The sequence below is a fragment of the Pithys albifrons genome, chromosome 5 (genome assembly GCF_047495875.1).
Source record: "Pithys albifrons albifrons isolate INPA30051 chromosome 5, PitAlb_v1, whole genome shotgun sequence".
NCBI lineage: Eukaryota > Metazoa > Chordata > Aves > Passeriformes > Thamnophilidae > Pithys > Pithys albifrons.
In genome coordinates this window covers 14,805,271-14,822,878 of record NC_092462.1, presented here as the reverse complement: position 1 = coordinate 14,822,878, position 17,608 = coordinate 14,805,271, and the positions used below count along the sequence as shown (strand labels likewise).

The 17,608-nt window shown below is 38.3% G+C and overlaps 1 long non-coding RNA gene across 2 annotated transcripts; it reads right to left on the bottom strand.

Annotated features, from left to right (window-relative positions):
* Positions 1-302: 302 nt before the first annotated feature.
* Positions 303-16,470, bottom strand: LOC139671828 (uncharacterized). Of its 2 annotated transcripts, none has more exons than XR_011697792.1 (3): positions 16,120-16,470; positions 10,413-10,503; positions 303-688 (listed from the first exon to the last, which is right to left on the bottom strand). It is a non-coding gene; the product is annotated as an uncharacterized lncRNA (long non-coding RNA). The 2 variants fall into 2 exon arrangements; XR_011697793.1 differs by lacking the exon at positions 303-688 and adding an exon at positions 4,835-4,920.
* Between the last annotated feature and the right edge of the window lie 1,138 nt (positions 16,471-17,608).

Here is a 17,608-nt window from a genome sequence, read left to right as displayed (position 1 = left end):
ACACAGGAAACAGATGCATATATGATTAAGTATCCGAGTACTTGTCTTGGTGACTTCTGTGGAAGTTTAACAGTTCTCTGAATTGCATACCTAGAGAAGAGAGACTGCAGGTGAGAGATATAAAAGCTGCCACTTTTGCTTTCATTTCTTCCTCTTAGGAAAGCAGCAGATAGGGACTGTCAGTGGTTTTGAATATGTAGACTAGAATGTATAGATAAAAAAAAATAAATAAAGAACTCTGCTGAAAGTGCAAATAGTGAAATATCTGACAATGACCAGTTTTCTTTTTTTTTTTTCTGGAACTTTAATAATGTAACATTTACAGTAATAGGAAGATAATTCTTCCACCAACATCCTGGCAAACTGTGCAGGCTGTGGTGTTCTCTGTTACAGAAGTGGCCAAGTGAAAGTGCTTCCAGGCCTTCTTATAGAATCATTAAGGTTGGAAAGGACCTCCAAGATCACTGATTTCAATCTTTGACCAACCACCACCATGTCTACTAAACCATAGCACTAAGTGTAATGTCCAGTTGTTTCTTCAACACTTCTGGGGATGGTGATTCCACTCCTTGGGCAGCCTGCTCCACTGCTTAACTGCCCTTTCCATGAAGAATTTCCTCCTGATGTCCAACCTGAACCTCCTCTGGCATGGCTTGCAGCTGTTTCCTCTTGTCCTGTTGCTTGTTACCTGGGAGAAGAGACTGACCCTTAGCTGGCTATAACCTCCTTTCAGGTAGTTGTAGAGAGCAGTAAGGTCTACCCTGAGCCTCCTTTTCTCCAGGCTAAACAACTCATTAAGCTCAGCCACTCCTCATATGACACTCCCTACACTCTTTACCAGCTCTGTTGCCCTTCTCTGGACATGCCCCAGCACCTCAATATTTTCCTTACAGTGAGGGGCCCAAACTGGACACAGCACTTGTGGTGTGGCATCACCAATGCTGAGTACAGGAGGGCAGTCACTGCCCTGGTCCTGCTCTCTACACTTCCTGGTATAGGCCAGGATACCATTGGCCTTCTTGGCCACCTGGGCACACTGATGGTTCTTGTTCAGCCAGGTGTCAGCCAGGACCTCCAGGTCCTTTTCTGCTGGGCTGCTTTCCAGCTGCTCTTTCCTCAGCCTGTAATGATGCATAGGTTTCTTGTGACAAAAATATTTTTAACTTGGAATGTTAAGACCCTTACTCCCCAAGCCCCTCCCAAAAACCCGCAAACAAACACAGAAACAAAGCCACATGCAATATATGTAACATAAATAAAAAAGATAATGTTACAGGCTAAGTGCATGTTGACTCCTTACAGCATTGGAGACACAATATGTGTTGCACTGATATGGATTTGTAGGTTAAGAATGCAGGAAGGGCTGAGGATCACTTACTTGCTCTTTCCTTTGCTCAATCATTAACAGGGCTGACTAAGAGAAAGACCTGATTGACTTTCCATCCTTAATGTCGTCTAACTGAGCATCTCTCTACCTGCTGCCCCAGCGAGCTTGCAGCATTCCCTGAGGAGGTGCAAAGAATGCATTGCCTGGAATTCACACTGCTACACTGTTAAAGGTTCAAACACAGGAAGGTGGTGTTGGGAGGAGTCCCTCAGAGAATTTTTGTCACCTTACCAACACAAAGATTTGGGCTTGGAGTGCCAGAACTGAGACAAAAGATGGCAGATGACTTTCAGATTCTAGCTGAATAGTGGGATGGAGGTGAGAAAACAGAACCCCAGCACCTGGGGGTAGGGAGAGTTTTTTTTTTCCCTGTGTGCTGGCTTGACTTTTGGGGCTTTTCTTTGGGCAGCTGCAGAAAAAGAGCCGCTGCTTGCTGGTGAGATCTCTTTTTTCTAGCTCTGCTCTTTACTTTCCCCCTTCCATCTCTGGGCACCCTGAGCTTCAGAGAGAGAGAGAGAGAGAGAGAGAGAGAGAGATATGAGAGTCACGGCTGCTTTGAGACACGCTGCAGATTTTTTTTTCTTCCTGGGGACCGGCTTAGACTGCAAGGAGATTCCTGGGAATTATCACCACTCCTTCACTCCCAGCCTTTCCTTCTTCGTTTGGAACAAAGGACAAGGGGAGAGAGAGAGTCCATGTTAGTGTTCACCTTGCAGCCAGCCGAGGTGTGACACTGACACTGTCCATAAATATAACTGCTCCAGGAGGAATCTACCATTTGGGAGTTGTTCTCTTTTGTTTCTCTTGTAGTGCTGGGAGAGTAGTTTGCTCTGGTCTGTTTACAGTTATATCTATATCCACATGTATATGTATATATATAGTAGTTAAGAACAGTTATCCTTATATCCATTTTCTAATTAAAGTTCCTTTTTCTTAAATTTAATAAGGAGGAATCCTCTCCTCTGTTTTTTGGTAAACATTTTGGTTTTTCTCTCAGACTAAGACATACACGTGACCAGCACTTAGCCATCTGGGAGTTGTGTCTGGGCACTCACATTGTAACGGTCACACTAACTCGCTGCAAATTGATCAAGTGTCAGATTTACTGATTATTTGACAGTGACTTCCAAAATTTTGATAAAAATTTGGTTGAATTACTTTGAACTTCATTTAAACTTTCTCCATGATGACTCTACTGTCGTCTTTCTAGTTCTTTCCCCTTGCCTTGCTGTAGAAGAGTAAATCTCTTCTACTTCTTTTTGCAAAGTGCAATTTTGTAGGCTGCTGCTCTCTCTGCTGGTTTTCAGATGGCAAACTTAATCTACTTAATCCCTCTCTAAAAGATATTTCCCCATACCTTTGATTAGCCTCACCGCATTCTGCATATTTTCTACTTTTTTGATCTTTTTAAATGGGATTAATAGAATTGCATGCAATATGAGTTCATAAATATGTGTGTGGTCTTTTAGGCAGATATCTTGATGCTTTTTGGTTTACTGTTCCTTTTCTGATAATTTCAAGCCTGCTCTTTTTCTGCTTTTGAATAGTGAGTTATTTGTAGTATTTTTCCTCAGTGGTAACTCTCTCCTTAAGTGTTTGTGTGAAGCAGAAACCATTTTTTTCCTCCGTGTTCATCTTTGCATTCATCTTTGTCTTTACCCATCTGCTTAAGGTACTCTCTAAGCTGTCACAGTAATCCTCAGCTTGGAAACTATAAACTCTGTATCCTACTGTCCTTTCTCTTCATGTGTCATCTTTCTCTCTGCCCCATCTTTATCATTTAAGTGCACTGAACAGTGAAGAACCATATATATATTTCAAGGAGTGTCTAAGCAACTGCTTTGAAAGGAAAATTTATTTTTTTCATTAATAAGGGATCAAAAGACAGGAAATGAATGATGGGATCTTCTCTCATCTAATTACAACTCTATTTCTTTAGGATACTTTAATGGGGATTTATGACAAAAGCTTCTAGGAAACATGAGTATACTTTATTGACAAGATTATCCCTGTGTTCCATGACCCCTTTGAAGGGCTACAGCTTGAACTGAGAACTAATTTCTTATCCTAAACAAATCACTGTTTTTTCCCCAGTTTGTGTTCATGGCTGCTAATTCTCTCTCTCTCTCTCTCTCTCTTTTTTTTTTTTTAAATAGGTTTGTTGCTTTGCACACAAGGGATGGATTACAATTTACTCTTCTCTTAAAACCCGTTTTAGAGATCGTTACATGGCAAACAGACATAGCTCCTCTTCTGCATGTGCTCATGCAGGTGACAAGTTACAGGATACAGTTATTGAGCATCTTTGTATTCTATTCCCTTAGGACCATTCGGATGAACAGCTGAGTGGCTGTCTGTCATCTGTCTTTTATGTACATTTTGTGAATTTGTTCTAAGATGTTTTCTGCTGATAACTGGGTCAGGTATTCAGATTCAGCTGTGAAATAACAGTGTTGGCAATGTAGTGAAAATGTGAGTGAATGGCTCTTGAGGACTGTGCTGCAATAGCTTGGTTGCTGTGGTTAATATCTCATCCTGTCTGTAGCTTTAAAATACAGACAGTTTAGTAGAGCTTTGTCTAGACTTAAATGTGAACTGTGAATCCAGCAAATGAATGAGATTTCCCTTTCCAGGAAAGGGCTTTCTCGTCCTGGCTATTCAGCTAGACTGTCTTTGGCTATCCTGACCTTGTGAAGTGATGTGAACCACTGTGGATGAATGTGTAGTGTGAGCTGGGATGAACTGAGGACTTCATATGTATGTGTGAGGCCTCTCAATGCACCTTTTGTATTTTTTTTTTTTTTTTTTACTTTGAATGAGTTTTAATATGATTCCACGGGCTGACTATCTGCTTGACAGGAGTACAAGGGGTGCTGTGACATAGCTTCAGCCAAAAGGAACGAAACATCCACCCCACTGTGCAAAATGAAGCACAATAAATGTGCGTGTTTGAAAGATTTTTGAAGTGCTGTTCTAATCTGCTGATCTCTAAATGTTGAAGCACCTGGTGTTCTGAAGGATACTGTTTTAAGGTTAGCCTTGGTTCTTGGCAAGACAGGACCAATTGTGAAGGAGCTTTGAGGAATTGTTCAGTAACTGTTTCTTTGTAGGTGTGTTCTTCTGGTATGTGAAAGAATGACTCCAGACTCTCTGCTTTCCCATGCCATGGGAACAGAGACTGCTGTGTACAGTCACCTGTGCACCCAAAGTGGGGTGAGGATTTTTCTCAAATCTGTGGCACAAGTCTTAATATAGACCTTACCTAAAGACTGGTGAAAACTGGCTCACTTGTCCACTACAATGCTGCTATTAACATGGAGTCGTCATGAACTTTGCAACTGTCTAGACTGAAATTAAAAGCAGTTTTGAGTAAGAGGTGCCATACTGGACACTTAAATATTTTATTTATACATTGTGTTGAATGGTGTGTCCTTTTGTTTCCCCATTTTTGCTTTTGTTGTTTTGGAATATACTCTGTGTAGGCCTTTGTTGAGATATTTTGGTAATGGAGGTCTTGGAAACTCATTTTACTCCTAGGAAATAGAAAAAAAGGAACAATTCAGCTGATTATGTTAGTTCTTTTCTATTTGGCTTTTTTTTTGTTTAGAAAAGCAATAACGTTATGAGTTTTTCATCTAATAATGAAAAAGTCTGGAATGATTTACATCAACTGTTCTTCAAAATTAGAAAAGGAGAGATGCATGTAAATTGAGGACTGGTATACCAGGCTTCACATTGATGGAAATGAACTTTGATAAGTCTTTAATTGCACAAATCAGGATTTACAATGGAAATGTGAATAGCTGTTTGAATCTATAGCATGACTTTTTTCCCCATAGTTTTATCTGAATTCTTACCTTTAGAGGTCTTTATGCTTTCTTAATTCTCTGTTCTGTATTATCTGTATTTATTTGATCACATAGTAAAAATAAAACATTGTTAAACATCCCTAGTACATAAAATTGAGTTGACCTCTTTGTAACTAGCAAGTCTAGCACACAAAGGTATGTAGTAAGTCAGTGACTTTTCCTGGAATGGTAAGCAAAATGAATGGGGATGCATTTTAAAGTGCTGAAGTAGAAGATTACATGAAATGAAAGGAACTAAAAACCCCCAGAGGAATGCATACTGATCTTTGCATATTAAAACCCTGCATAAGTCAATATGTGGAAAGATTTTATAGAATTAAATACTCTACAGTGTGGCTTGTAGAGATCTGTGCAGCATGTTAAATTGCAGAAATTAGAGCACAGAAACCTTTTTCGTTTCAGATTTTGAAAAAGGCTTCTAATATCTGATGGTCAAAAAGGCCACTTGTCATAACCAGGACACCACTGGAACAAGTAATTGAATTCTGTATGTAACTGTTGTTTTCTGAAAGAACTTTAACTTCAGAACAGTCCATGCTGTTGCTCATGCAGGTGCTGTGTGCTCACAGATCTTTAACTGGATATGTATGGATGTGAATATTTACTAATTAGCTGGTAGATTAAGTCAGGAAAGGAAGTTTTCTTGGAAAAAAACCAATTTGACTGTAAAGAGTTGACGTAGTATTTCTAATAGTATACAGTTTTTCCACACCCACATAGTACCTCAAAATGGGATTTAAGCACTTCATGAAGAAGGAACTTTATCTAATTACGTTTTTGTGTCACTAGCTTAAGCTACAAGCAAAGATTCAAAAAACTTGGCATAGTAGAAATCTGGCAGTGCTGGTTTTAAAGATTATTTTTTCCTATTAATGTTGGTTTGAATTAGGCGTGTCTTTAAATAAAACATCTGCATCTTAATGAACATTGAGCAGATTTATGCCCTTTATCTACCTCTTGACCTTAATCCTTATAACTCATCTCAGTGTCCAATTTGGATATTCAGATTAAGTCACTTATTCTGTCTTTCCCTTTTCTGTCGAGTTTGAGTGAGATAGGGTAAATAATGTATAATACAATTTTTCCTGTGTAGACAGTTCTGCCCCTCTTCCCCTAACTTCTCAAATCATCATTGTCAGTTTAACACTTTATTAATAAAAGACACTAGTCTTTCCAAAATAAAAGATATTATGGAGAATAATGAAACTGTTCCTAATACATCTGGTGGAAATTACATTAATTATGTTGGACTTTGCAGGAGCAACTAATAGTTGTTTTCATGAAACTTAGTTTGAGTAAGATCATTTTTGAATTGAGGCCATCAAATCTATTATTAAACTTAACTCTTGAATTGTCATTATTTGCAAAATAGCAGGTGGGATTTATGTTAAAGTGCCTCCTACAAAAGAAGTGTCACTGTTCATTAAATTGCTTGGAAAATAAGATTCCCTAAATGTTTTAATTGATTGATACAAGGATAAGCATGCCTCAAACATTTTTCTGCATACTGAGAGATACATGAAATACAGCAGAAGAGATCATCAGTTGCCTTGTGACAGCAGTTGCCTCATTAAGGTGTTATCTGGCTCCTGATTCAAGTCTCCCCATGAAGTGAAGTACTTCACTCAATGCCATTACATCTTAGGGTGTTTGCTTATTGTCAGATTGAATCTATGAAATATGTAAGCAATTTACATTAGCAAAACTTAATTTAGAATTCTCCCTTGCTTAGGAGCTTTGTAAGAGACTTTGCACTTCAAATTCTGACTGCTGTTGCTACCTGAAGATGTTGTCGACCTAAAGCCTGCCAAGTCCTGATGTGCCCAGCTGTGATGACTGGCAAGAGTTCCATGGAAGAGCAAGCACATAAATAACTTTGTCAGCCTCCATTGCTGGATCCATATGTCTGTGGGGACCTCTTCAGGAATGAGATTCTGACAGTTGAAGCTTTCTTTGCACTTCAAGTCGGGGTATCAAATGAGAAAGGCAGACAACGTATTTAACAGTATAATGCCAGAGCTCAGTTAGCAGGAACCTCTTCTTGAGCTAGCAGAAGTGATTTAGAAATTATAAGACTGCTTTGGTGCTTAATTCTAACAGTATTAATCAAAACTAGTTCCAAAGTTGTAAACAGCCATTCAGACTTTCCAAACCTTTTAAATTTTTAGAAAAAATCCCAGAAAACATCAAACTTCCCCTCACCAAAGTACTCCCATCCCACTCAAAAAAAGCACAACCCACAACAAAACAGAAAAAAAACCCAAAAGAAAACCCACAAGCTTAACCACAAACCCAAAGGTGGACACATGTTGGAGACTGATTCCTATATCTTGAATTTTGTCAATGACTGCATAGTTTTCATTCTTGAACAAGAGCAATTACCAGTAGCTTATTGTCACACTTCTTATGTCTTCAAATACTCCCTCACTTTGTAGAAGGTGTTGCACATGCAATGTAATCTGAACAAGGTAGACATGTAACATTTTTTTGCAGGGATTAAATGAAAGTGTGAGTTGCAAGAAGTAAATCCAAGGTCAGAGTCCTTCCCTCCTTGGTTCTGCTTTACATATTGTTCAACTAAAGCCAATGCCAGTGTTCCTGAATGGTTGGCTCTTTGAATCTTGGAATGGGCAGTCCATGAAGAAGCTGGAAATATCTTTTGCTTAGCTTCGTCTTAGCTTTTTCTGCACCTCTAAGATTGTCTTACAAGACGACAGGATATATCACTGTAGTGTGATACTGCACCTGAATTCATAGGGCCCATGTTCTAGGATGTCTGGGCTGTGTCTAGTGGCTAAGACTAAGATTAAACAGATTTGGCTCTGTAGTAAATAAAATTTAAAAGGGTTTGGATACCATCTTTCCTAGGCAGATCTCTTTGTGGCAAATGCAAGACCCATGCACTTTGGGGAAAGGAACCCACATGCAGCTGAATTGGAGCCTGACTGCATGAAACACTTGGATCAAACAAGGGTCTGACTGCTTGCACGTTAGGTTCTTCTAGCAATGAGCAGGATTGCATATTGGTACCATAAATTTTCATACATTTTCTTAGTCATTCAAATCCTGGTTGGTTTCCCATTATCTGAGAAGGGTAAAGAAAATATCCCTTGCTTAATTTACGTAGACCATCAAGATAAGGGAAATGATTTTACCAGGTTGGGAAGTGTCCTTATTAAAACCTGTCTTGTGTTTCCCTTATAGTTGGCTTTTGGAGTCTAGCTGCACTCAGGTCTCTGGAGATGGGGCTTACTTCTTTTGCATGCACAACCCTATTCTTGGTTTTGGTTTATTTTCAATTAAAAGAAAATCCAACTTGACTATTAAAATCCCACATTAATATCAATAATACTTTTTGTTCCTTTTGGCTGCAATAAGTAACTTTGACTATGGTTGATAACTGGTGAGCCCTGGAGAATACTGCAGAAGTGGTTAATGTTCATCTTCTCACTTGACTCCTTTTGTTGACCTACTCTCCAGGGCATAATGGAGAAATGTATGTGCTTCATTACAAAGTATGTATGATTATCTTAATTTATCAAGTAAGCTGCCTTTATGTGAAGAAGTTGGAGTCTGGAGTGATGCATTTCAGTTGTTCTCTTATCTGGTAGATAGGCAGCAGGGAGTGTGTGAGAATTCAGGTTTGGCAAATGTAGGCTACAGGAGTAAGATTTACCAGAGTTGGCCTTGAAGCACCCTGTTACACTACAGGATGGCTGCTGAACACTTCAGTACATGGCATGTTTATTCATCTGAATAAAGAAACTATTTGGTCAAAAATCAGCAAACTTGTGAGTGGCTGTGAGAAGTTGTGTAAGAGTATTTGAATGAATGAAGGTCATACTTGGGCACGAAGTACTTGTGTGGCAAGAACTCAAAGATGTGGGGATTTTAAGTGATTGTGCACTGCTGCATGTAAAAGTGCTTATTTGATGTAATAACTCCTTTCAGTAAGACAGCTGTATTTTGAAGGTGTTAAGAACTACTGTCTGTTTAAAAGCTCCCTTAGGATTTATTGAAACCTTCTGGCTTAATTTTCTGCATCAAACACTTTTGCAGAATCCCAAACAAAACTTATACTAAGCAAGTGAAAAGCCCAGTTAAGTGTGTGGGTTTTTCCACACTGGTAGCACAATTAGAGATATGATTCAAAATTTTGAGTGGTCAGAAGTGAACAAGTTGTGTGGGCAAAAGCTTTTATCTCACCTCTTTCCTTGGTGTGTTACCAGTGACAATGATTTGTGCCCACCCTTCCATTTCTCAGGAGAAATGAGGTGATTGTGAGCGAAATTTTGTTTATGAATAAACAAGAGTTACATTTCTACCAAGGTGTGGGATACAGCAGTTCCCTCTGGGATGCAACAGTAGTTCTAAAGCTCTGTGTTATTCTTATATCTGTTGTTACAATCTTGCAACATATTATCCATTACCAAAGCAATTTAGCTGGAAAAAATAAATAGCTGAGACAAGGTGCTTATAGGTCATTAAAGCCACAAATACATATAAATTCTCATCTCATCCAACTTTTCTCTAAGCATGAATGAACAATGGATACAGTCAGGCTTTTGGGCAACTTATATCAATTTCTGCTTCCCCTCCCTCCATGTGTGCAGGTGAAAATAAACTCTGATTGTCTTGCTAACAAGTTATTTCGAAACCAGCTTTATTTTGTATGTCTACAAACACTAATGTGAGTAAAGTATCTAAGAAACAAAGGTAAAATATTAATTAATTGCACTGTGGAGGTGATCTCTGTTTGATGTCTAATATACCATAAATGCAGAGTGCTAAAAGATGAAGCCACAACTGTATGAGCTCTCTGGTCTTCCAGACAGCTTGTTTGGGTGGTATTAAAGAGCAATCCTCTTCATATTAAGAAATTTCTAAAGATTTATTTCAAAGTACTATTGTAGTTCTATAACAGCATAAATCAAACATATTCAAATCAGAATTTCTTGTGTTTGAACAATACTCTGAGTGTTTTTTATACTCTCTAAGACTAAAGATGGAAAGGAACAGGCTCTGGGTTCATGTATTAAATAGGTATTTTCAAATTTTGGTTACTTTGTTGTGTATGTTACTTTCTTTTCTAACCATTGTACTGAAGTTATGTCTTTTAATGATGGAAGGTGTGGTTGGATATAATAAATACTTACTGAAGATAGATTGTTTCTGGCAATATCTTCTCCAGCCTTGCTAATTATGTTTCAGAACCCCAGTCTTATTCATCTGAGACTGCTTCAGCCTCTGAAAGAGAAAAACATAATGTTGATTAAACCTAAAACCTGCACACATTGGCTTATACTGGAAATATTTTGTGTGTAAATCTGCATAGCAAATCTCATATCCTTTATTATTCAATAGCTACGTTACCAAGGTAAGTGCCTGCACTGATTACTCTATTTGCAGTTGGGATTTTAACAATATTTAATGAAATCAAACAAGATTTTAAAGAGTAACAGCTGTTGGGAACATAACAATGGAAAATACTTTGGTACAGAGCAGGATTGTACTTTGTTGGATGGTGTGCTTCCTAGGGGAGTGAAAGTCATGTCAATGTTTTGGGTAATTTTTGGGGGTTGGGATATTTTGTTTTCTACTAAGAGACCTAGGCTAAGACACACTGTAGCCAAAGAGGTACCCTGTGATAAGTCTTTCACCTCACTGAAGGGTAGGCCAAGTATTGTGATTGTTGCAGCCTGAACTGCAAAATGCTGCTATCATGTCAGGGGTACTGTCTATAATTGTGTGTGCAATATTGTCAGTTGTTCAGTGTATTTATGAGCTAAAGGGTTTTGAGTACTCTGAGTTATTCACGCCAGAGTAGCAAAGCAGTTGTGGGTATTAGATCACAGAGAGGGATTTGAGAACAGCAGGAATGATTTATCATTGTGTATACTAAAATCTTTCACAGAGAAGATGAGACTTGGTGTAAATGTGAAGAATCAGATCTGGAGGGGGGGACAAGGATATTGTACTTTAAACACAACCTTGTGTTTAAATAACAGATCTCTCAGTGCCTCTGAGTGAGGCACCTGAGTATCTTGTTGTGCTGGCAGAGAAGCCTGGTGAAGGGTTTTTATCACAGCCAATGGCTTGCAATGCAACTCAGTCCTCTAGATTGAAAGGCAGTAAGTTAAGCCATGGGGAAATACTATGCAAATAAAGTCTTGAAGGGGAAGAATTGAATTTTTTAATAACTTTTTGTATATTGTAAAATATAGACATGGCAGCCTGCAGTCATAATTGCAGCAGTTCTTTTTTCTCAATAACTGGTTTGTTAAAGCAAGTACTGGAGCTGTGGGCAACACTGAGCTCAGTTCTCTTCACCTGAGGCTGGTCAAACCACCAGCTCTCAGGAGAATTTTGCCTGTGACTACTGTGAAGCTCATGATCTGGAGCTATTATGCTCCAAATGAAATCTGGATTCCTCTGGGACAGGGGAAAGTGAGAATGGTTTGGGGCTTCTCCTGGAATGTTATTGGACACATCCTAAAGCACTTCTCAGTGTGAGATGGTTCTGTCTGTGGGCTTTGACTGCAAAACTAGAAAGTCTTTTCTTTATTCCACATTATTCTTTATTCCAATATTTAGAAAGGGAAGAAGTTTCGAAAGGGAAATTTGAGACCTAAAATTAATATTTTCTCCATGATATATGGCTCACCTCATAGCTTGGTGTATGTAGCAGTCTTTTACCATCAATAAGAATTACTGTTCTCTTTGATGGCTTTATAATTAATTATGTTATTTTAGTAAATCTTTTTAATTAAAACTGCTTTCCATATGGTGTAACAAAACAAAAAAGACCTCTTACTGTGTTGCAGGCTTTCTACTGACTTGTATGTGTGCTTTTGTGGGCAGGTCAGAGACAGCATACAAAACAATACTGGAAAGACAGATCTTGAGCAGACGTATGGTTAATAGAATTCCCTTGAGATAAGCTTGGCAAGGCTGTGTGGTATCTCATTGTCCAAAAGAGTGCATGAATGTTCCTCCATGGGCAAATGTATGCTTGTTATGATTTTGTCTGTCTGACATAGCATTTCCAGCTATAAAGGATAGCAGAGTGCCTTTGAGGCTATGTCTTAGTGATGGTCCTTCAGCTCTTAGATATAAACATTGGTTTGTGTCCTGTTTGGAGGGAACATAGGGGCCCACGATGTGTGGGAGTTACTTTATATTTCTGTTTCTTTTCAGGTGTAATTTTAACCAGCATACTTTGATAAAATCTTGGCAAAACTTGGCCATATTTGCTTTTTTTTTTTGAGGTATAGTGTGATACAGAAATAACCAAACTGGTTTTAAAACACATTATACTTAAAATAGTTTAATACTGGAAAACTGCTCTTTGTGGACTGTCATATTTTAGAGGTTTAAAAGAAAGACTTGTCCACTTTTCCTACCTTCTTGTAAAAATACAGTGGTTGCTAGCTTTGGGAGGTCTAATAACATAAAAATATACTTTATTATTTTTATCTTTAATTCAGAGCAAAATTAGATGTACATGCTTTGTGTACACTTTTAGCACAAACCCAAGTGTCTTGGTTTGAGATAAGCAACTGCCAACCCCCCCAAGCACAGAGAGAAAAACCTCCCTCCTAACACCAGGGAAAGGGAGGAAAAGAGAGGGGAAAGAAAAAAACACTTCAAACCACGTTTATACTAAAACTACATATACTTTTACAGAAAGGAAGAGACAATTAGAAGAGAGCACAAATATACACTCACACAAGTCTGCAACAACAGATTCCCCAATTCTTAACGAACACACAAATTCTACTGTCTTAACTACACATTACTTAAGAAAATACTTATTCCCCAGGGAGACAAACTCAAGCAGAAAGGAGAGACCCAGAACAACACATTTTACTTTCCTGAGATACCCTGTGAGCCAGTGGTGGGCCTGGTCCTCTCCACCCCCCCTGGGACCGCATCGTGCGTCCTCCCAAGAGGAGGGCTGAGAAGCAACTGCCTTGACCACTCCCACACTGGTTCCTACTTCCCTGGAGATGATGTCGTAATGTGGTATGGAATACAAAGTTACTGGCTAGAGGAGGTCAGCTGTTAGCTCAGCCCAGCTCAAGTCAGCTGACAGCTTCGGCCTAGTCCGGACTTCAGAGCCCAAATTTAGGCCCACCTAGGTGAACCCATAACACCAAGTGAGTTTGATATGGATCAATAACTGACTGTGTAAAGAAGGATCTTGGAACCCAAATGCAGGTTTGCCTTTGGTGCCAGATGAGAAGGAGGGAGGAATTTACAATCACCAGAGAAGCTGATAGAGGCTCAGCTGTTCCTGTCAGGTATTTTTGGTCTTAGTTTTAAAAAGCAGTGTATGAAGGAGGAAAGGAAGTCTTCCATTACTCTAGAAGGTTATTACATGAAAAACTACAAATGATAACTTAAGGTGGGATGCAAATTTGCAATGTAGATGTTTAGAAATACTTTTCCTGACTTAGTAAGTAATAATTAACAGTTCAATATATTTTGCATAACTTTATCTGGTAAATGTTTTCAATATTCTTACAGGATAATTTACTTGTCAGTTTTTCTACATTTTGGGGTGCTAATTAATGGCTGCAAGGAAAATGATGAAGTGCAGAAGTACTGCAGGTGTTAGAAGGTGGTGTGTAAGCTCCAGAAGTGTAGGAATAGGTTGTTTCTGAAAAACTTTAATACTTCAGAAGTAGCATATCTTACTTGTTTCCTTCATTTTCTCTGAGAACTGAATGCATTCAGCCTCAGTGAAGTCTCTCAGGAGTGTGCCAAAGAGTAATTCCTCTGTATGGGCAGTTGATTAAGGTACTTCTACATGAGAAATTTGCCTTAGTTCAGCAGAACTTTTGATGGGAATGGAGTTTGATATTTTTTTAAATACATCACTGCTATAAGTTCCTGTGTTTGCATGCTCCATGTAAGACTGTCTTGAATGCTTTAACACCATTTTAGTGTTCCAGTTGAACAAGGCTTTTTTTTTTTTCCTTGGTCAGTAATGTCCACAGTGATGTGTAGGTTTGCTCTTCCAAGAGACTGAAGAATAACGAAGCTCAGATGAACTTGTATTACCTGAATCAGTGTATTTGAACTGTCTCCTCAAAGTGATGTCTCAGTTTGTCACTCTGCATCTGGGCAGAGATTGTTTAGCACGAAGAGCTAAAAAATGTGGTGCTTTTTTTTTTCTTTTTTTAAATTTCCTTCTACCTTCTTTGGTGTCCACACTTAAGAAAAAAGACTGCTTAAAAGGAATTTTTCTGAGGTTTGGAAACTTCCTCTTTCAAGCATTCTGATTTTTGCTCTTTAGAGCATGTTGGATACCTGAGAGTTCTTTAAGGAGTTCAGAAAAGAACTTTGTTTTCACTTGTTCTGTTTTCCCATCAATGTTGGATCCTTGTGTCCTCCTCTTGCTGTATAAGTAACATACTGCTGACCCGATTCTAAAGCCCCTATTCATTAATTCATTATGAGATAGAGGGGGATTATTTTATTTTTCCTTAATGTCAGTTTTTCGTATGGAAATTTATGCTTTGATTTGTTTTGCTGTTTAGAAAGTCATGATTTCTGTTTCCAGAATAACAAAGTAAAAACTTTCACTTCACATGCATGTTCTTGTTGAAGGGTTGTTGGGAAAAGTATAAAACTAGCCCTTGGAAGAGATTTGAGCCTCCAGTGACTTAAAGAATCCTGCTTCCTCTTGATTAGGTTTTCTTCTGCTGATATCTGAATCTCTTGCAATGTGTCTCAGCTGCAACAAAAGTAGAATAAAATGCTTAAGCTACCATGTAGCTTATGCATTAGGGGTCAGTTGTGGAATGGCTGTGCTCACAAGGCCTGGCTTCACTGTGGGATGTGCCATCAGTACCAACTGCCTGCCCTGAATTAAGTGTGCTCTTGTGCCTTGGGAGCTATAAATTCTGGTCTGGCCTTCTACTTCACACTACCAGTGACTGGGTTTGGGATGAGCTGGGTGGTGAGGATCTCTGGCTATTTCTGTTGGACTGCAAAATCTCCTGGTTAGCACATGCTGATACTAGAAGTGTTTCTGACTCTTACTGTCTGGGACTCAGCTTTGGTTTTATTGCTTAACAGGTGTGATGTGGGCTAAGTGATGCCAAAATCTGCTTTTGGAACCTATGCTTCTAGTGCGTCTTCAGTCTAGTACAGCTTCAAATTTTTCTTGTAACAATAGAATTTATCTTATATGATACCTTCGTCAAATCTTTTGAATATATAAATCATCTATGTCAATATAAATGTATATAAAATTCATCTACTACTTGGCATTTGCTGATCATTTCTCAGAATACCCTACTGAAGTATCTTGATCTGTATGTGTTTTTTATTTCTTTTTTTTTTCCAAGTGATCAGTGATCCAAAATTAAGCTCTACTTTTGTTAAGGTTGAGCTTCACAAAGCAGCCATCCCAATCTCTATTTCTTTTTTTCCCTCAGTTCTTGCATAAATAGATATTACCAAGGGATTCAACACCTGTCATGTGATTTACATCACCAACACTGCCAATTATGTCAAATATATATTATTTCAAACTTTGACAGATACAGTAACTTTTCCATATCACTCAACACTTGGACATGATGTAGACTGCTTTTAGGAAAGACTTATTTTCTTACTGAATTTAGACATAATCAAAACTTAATGACTATATTCATCCTTTACCTTTAGACCCAGTGCTCAGCTACTTGCTTTCATCTTTTACCTGATCTCTTTCTCTCATGTGATGAGTCTTCTCAACGAAAATATTTTCCCATTTGAAATAAAAGTGAAGTAAAAGTAAGGGTCTCCAAATTCTTCTGTTGTATGTAAAGGCTTGTGTGATATCAGCATATATCAACACAAGGTACTTACCTGCTTCCTCTGGAAATCTCACTTCTATTTTTCTTATTTTAGCAGACTGAGCACCATTTTGTTGTCCTTGGTCTTCTGCTGATATATTTTATTCTTCTCAGTGAAGTGAATGTAACAGCTGTTGCTCCTAAGAAGCTCTAGAATAATATCCTTGTTTGTCCCACAAGGATGACCCCCAGGTATATGCCTTCTGTAACAATTTTCTTCTGTAGACACTCAATTTCCAAAATACTTAAAATAATTGATGCAATGATTAAAATACATTTCTGATTGTCTTTATGTGCCTCTTCATTTATGTCTTCATATTTAACTTAATAATAAATAATTTCAGTTTGTTTCCTGCATTTCACCTTTTTGCAACAGCTGCAGACAAGAAAAAGAACAATGTTAAATTCATTAGTTTCACAAAGCTTTTTATTTTCCTGGATGCTACTTGATATTGACATGTTCCTTGGCAATACTAATATTTTTCTTTTCAAGTCTGCATTTCATGCACCAAAAAACCCATGACACAAACCCCACCTATTTGATTAGAAAATAAAATCCATTGCTTCCATGGCAGAAATGGATGATGAGTAATAATTTCCAAAAATAAAGCTGAAGAATCTGGCTCGGCTTTACATTTGCTCCATGTGTTTTTCTGCTTAGCAACCTTGTTTTGAAAATGGCATTGAAGGAGTAAAGTATTTGGTAGACTCTGAGAAGAATAGAATAGCAAGTGAAAATCAGAGTTTGGGTCTGAACAGAGACCTAACTTCTCATGCTCAGCTCTTTAGACATGACCGCATCCACGTTTCTCATATGGGCTTTCCAGAGACTAAAATCCCTGCCATGTGTTTGCGATGGAAACTAACTGGCCTTGCTAAGACTCCCCCTTCTTCTAAATACAGTATCCTCAGCTTTAACTTCTATTGTCATCAGAGATGATTTTCTTTTTTGTTCTGTAGTAATTTTTGCAAACCTGGTGTGTTTTTTCCTCATCACTGAATGTGGCATGAATAGAATTTTGGGCCATTTTCTTAGCTGTACTCAAAGTTGGAAAGAACTTCTACATTTACTGATGAAATTCAACTAACCCATGCTTATGAAAATAATGCATATTGTGTATGGTTTGTGTGCAAGATGTTCCTTCATTACCTATTCCCTGGTGTTGGTAAGTATCTGATAATTTTTCTTCCTTATGCTCTGATGTTTGGAACCTCTTTCCTCTCTGTGGAACAACTGATGTTTAGATAGTTTAGCTGAAATGCATCCTGTTGTCGGCATTGAGACATCACTGCCACAATTACAGAGTACCACAGAGAAACACGACAGATAATCAGGCTATCAAGGTTATAATGCATTCCTTGTGTTCAGTTACAAGTCAGAGTGGCAGAGGAGAACATTAGGGCTAATGCATAGGGCACCTGCAGTTACAAACACTCAAAGATGGGAAAACACTTCAACATCATTTAGTAAATGGAAAGTGCTGCTATTTCATCTAGTTCAT